Genomic DNA, 5,000 nt, shown 5'->3' on the forward strand with positions numbered 1-5,000 from the left:
TAGTTGTCTCAAGATACTTTCCACAAAGACCTTTCTAACCTCTGGTTGAGCATGGTTGGATGCAAGAGGGTGATTTCTGTATTATACCGCTGTGCTGTTGAGACGTTCTTCTGGTATATTTATTTCTATGTCTCTCATGGGACAAGTGGAAACACATTCCAGTTAGTCATTCAATCAAAGATATATTGGTGATTATATTGATGTTCAGCTTCTTGAACAAGGTTTCGTTTTATATATATATCTATATTATATATATATATATATATATATATATATATATATATACATATATAATCTATAAAATACATTATATATATATATATATTATATATATATATATATATTATAACATATATATATATATATATATAATATTATATATATATATCTAATATATATTTATATAACATATATATATACATAATATATACATATACTACAATATATATTAAATAAATACATATATATATATAATATATACGTATATATTTTATATATATATATATATATATATATATATAAAATAGCCGAAGATACAGAAGCGTACATATTAATTATAGTGGTTCATAATACAAGTATGTATATATATATGTATGTGTATATATATATATATATAATATATATATACACACACACACTATATATCTATATATGTATATATATATGTACATATGTATGTATGTTTATATATATATATATATATATATTGCTGTCTCTATGTACTGTATCCCAGATATTATTTATTCTTGATCTCGAGATTACATATTTCTCTGGAAGTGGTTTTCATGCAGTTAATTCTCCGTCTGAAGTATTCCAGACCTTTGTCACATGAGAAATTTTATTCTTTCCAGGATTTACATTTTTCTACATGTCAGCGTTCTACATGTCAATGTTCTACATGTCAACGTTCTACATGTCTGAGACAAATTCCATGCGTAGAGGGGCTTAACTACTTAAAAAAAATACTTCAGTTCGTGTCTTACGTTTACCCGAAGGGTATAGAATTTTTCATGTAAGATGCAACGCTAGTTTTCTCTGCACTGGTTACTGTTAATTCTCTATTGCTTTACGAATAGACAAAATTGTAAGGGTTGCATTAGCATTTTAGACTCACTCTGATATTGTTGGGGAAATGTGTGAGCATATGCATGCTCATGTATGTGTCTGTGTGTATGTGTGTGTATCTATCTATCTATCAGTCTATCTATTTATCTATCTATCTATCTATCTATCTATCTATCTATCTATCTATCTATCTATCTATCTATCTCTATATATCCATACATCCATCCATATACATACATAGTGGCTGCCCCCTCGTTATCGAGTATGGCCATTGCACGAAGCTTAATCAATGTTGTTATCGTGCAATGTCTGTGCAAGAAGATTTTTTTTAAAGTGAGGAAAGGCTGTGCAACTAAGCAAACAGCAGCCATAATCCGAAAAGAAGAACAAGTCAACATCATCGGTAACACTGAGCCGCAGGTTTTATGTCGGAGTTATCCCAGTTACCTGAGTTACCTTCTCCTAGAAGGATGCCCTAAAACGCTAGGAGTCCTTCACTCCCAATGGTAACCGCGCGATCGGTATTCACTCCGATTATTTCTATGTCCCCGCGCATGATACAGCTTTAAGACATTTATTGGATGGCCGTTGACTCTCAAGAGTTCCTCCGATCTTTCACGGGTTTTGTTTTTCATCCCGCAGGGTGTCCAGTAAACACCCTCCTCACCAAGCAAGCTTGGTGGGGTTGCCGGTATGTACATACATACATACATACATACATACATACATACATACATACATATATACATGCATACATACATACATACATACATACATACATACATACATACATACATACATACATATATACATGCATACATACATACATACATACATACATACATACATACATACATACATACAACATACATACCTGCATACATACATGCATACAATCAAGAAAATTAAGTTCGTTTTTTTTCAGTTACCAACCAGATACAACTGCAGATACGAGTGACATTATTTTCGTAGTTATTAAACTGAAATGATCTTGTAGGACATTTGCATTTACACTCTAAAAGTTACTATGTTCCTCTCGTATTTAACGATCGTATATTAGAATGCATGCATAAAATATCTAAATTACTCTGTGCGGGCGTTAGAGGCTCCAGTGGATCAGCAAGCAACGGAAAATTATAGGAAAATTACATAGAAGTTGTCTTCTGTTTCCATTACTAGTTCTGCTCGACACAAAAAAAAAAAAAAACTGGGAAAAATCGAAATAATTTTTAAAAGAATATATTGTGATGAATATCATCCTAGCTAAAAAGAGACATCGTGATCGTCTTATGTTTGTATCACCGATACCTAGCATTAATTGCCTAGTTATATTAGTGTAGTTTTAAACTCAACCTTTGTGGTTTTTCACTTCATTTCTTCACAGCCTCTTTGGCGTTCACGATATCTATGAAAGCTATAATATAGAAATACCTGATGAACCAAATTGCAAGGCTTTAGCGTTCATCAAGAAAACAAGAATAGTTATAGCAATATAAACAGTGCAAAAATCCTAAATCCACAGAAAGGAGAGTTATTTCTCTCAGCACCAATATTTGTGTGTTCATATAGAAATTAGAGGAGCCGGAGTACAGCACGAAATTACCGAAAAAAATATCAACAGTAAACATATATTATTATATATATGTGTATATGTAATATTATATTATATATTATATATATATATATATATATATATATTATATATATATATATATTATATATAATATATATACATATAACTTAGAAAGGTTTTGGCCAGTATTGGCCCAGGCATGTCTAACTTAATAGCACCACCTGGCCAAGTCTTTCATTTCAGGATTTCGGCACCAAGGCCCATTCGAGCAGAGAGTATATTTTGCGGAGACATATCCGGGTGTGGGTGTTTGTCCGGTACGGTTTGAAGGAATTTGTCCAAAGACTTCTTGAATTTTGTGTGGTCAGTTTCTTTTTTGACGTGTCCTGATGTAATGTTGAAGAGAGCGGGTCCAATTGAGGTGAAATAGTTGTGCCGTATTGTCGTTATGTGATGCGATTTAGATTTTTGTTTGGGACGGATGGCACGTGGTCCAAGCCTTGGATGTATTTTGAAGGTGATGCCAACATCATTCGGACAGTGCTGATGGAATATTTTTCACATCATACAGATAATGTAGCGTTCACGGCGTCGTTGGAGTGAATACAATTTCAGCTTCTCTAGTCTACCCCAGTAGTCAAGGTCTGACATGCCATCTATCCTTTTTGTGATTGACCTTTGGGGAGCTTCAATTCTCATAATATTTTGTTTTGTGTAGGGAGACCACAGTGGACAGCAGTATTCAAGGTGGGGTCGGGCAAAAGTGGAGAAGAGAAGAATAATAGCGTGGGAATCTCTCGACTGGAAGGTTCTGAGAATCCAGGAACACATTCTGCGGGCCATGTCAACTTTGCTGCTTATATGTGTAGCCCAGCTTATGTTGTTGTCCACTGTTACTCCCCAGTCTCTGATGTTGTTGGATGCCATGAGAATTTCTCCAGAAGGAAGAGAGTATGGGAGTTTCAGAGCGTCCTCCCTTCCAAAGTGGATCAGTTCGAATTTGTCTTCATTTAGCAACATGTTATTCTTTTCCGCCCATTGGACAACAGCCATAGGTCTGACTGAAGGTTTATTCGGTCATCCACGCCATTGATGACCTTCTGGAGCTTGGAATCATCAGCGAAGGTTCTGATGTTACTGTGTTTGATGGTGTCAGTAATATCATTTATGTAGATGATGAAGAGAAGTGGGCCCAACACAGTGCCTTGTGGGACACCACTGCTGACTTCGGCTGGGCTGGATTTGACTCCTTCGACTACAACATGTTGGGTTCTGTTAGACAGGAAGCACTTGATCCACTGCAGCAGCTTTCCAGTGACACCAATATTGGACAGCTTTCTCAGAAGGATCTTATGATCAACCCTGTCAAAGGCCTTGCTGAAATCAAGGTAGATGACATCAGTGTTGGAACCTCTCCCAAGGCTCTCAAAATGTCATCAAAATGATGCAGTAGCTGCGTCAGGCAATCTCTCCCATTACGGAATCCATGCTGGTTGGGGTTCAGCATATTATGACTCTCAAGGAAGTGAGTCATACGCGATCTCAGCACCCTCTCAAATACCTTGATGATATGTGAGTGAGTGAGATTGGACGGTAATTCACGGCAAGCGATTTGTTTCCTTTTTTGAAAACTGGGACAACAGACTGGGATAGAAGGTCTTCTGGTATATATCCAGCATCCAGTGAGTCCGCCACAGATTGGCTAGAGGGGGTGCAAGTTGGTTTTGACACATCTTCAAGACACAAGCCGGAACCTATCGGGACCTACTGCTGAATTATGCTTCATTTCCTTTATTGCTGCTAAGACATCAGGAGCGCCAAATGTTATGTCCGATAAAGTGTATTGGGGAGTAACATCACTGATACAGCCCAGATCAGTCATATCAGGATTGCTGAAAACAGAGCAATATTGTTTCTGCAATATCTCTTCCATGGTTTTGGCATTGTCTTGAAGAGTACCATTTTCATCAATCAGAGGGCCAACAGTAGAACCAGTGACTCTGTGTTTTTTTGCAAATGAAAAACACTTTGGGATTGAGTTTGATCTTCTCAATGGCCCAGGCCTCTTCAGCTCTTCGCTGACTATTGATGATAGACATCATGTTGTTTTGGAGTTTATGTTTTTTAATCTCTAGCGACGAGATGCCAGTCAGGTTGGTGTGTTGCTGTTGACAGTATTTCAGCATGTTGATCTTTTTGTTAATTCTTTTAATTTTCCTTATGAGAGATTTTCTATTTCTAGGGATTCGACACTTAGATTTGTTTGCAGATCTTAATGGGGTGTGTCTTGCACATATGTTCGTGATGGTGTCTACAAGTGACTGCCAGGACTTTTTGATGTTAGTGGGTGTGTATGTGTGCG

The sequence above is a fragment of the Octopus sinensis genome, linkage group LG2 (assembly GCF_006345805.1).
Source record: "Octopus sinensis linkage group LG2, ASM634580v1, whole genome shotgun sequence".
In the NCBI taxonomy this organism is placed as follows: Eukaryota; Metazoa; Mollusca; class Cephalopoda; order Octopoda; family Octopodidae; genus Octopus; species Octopus sinensis.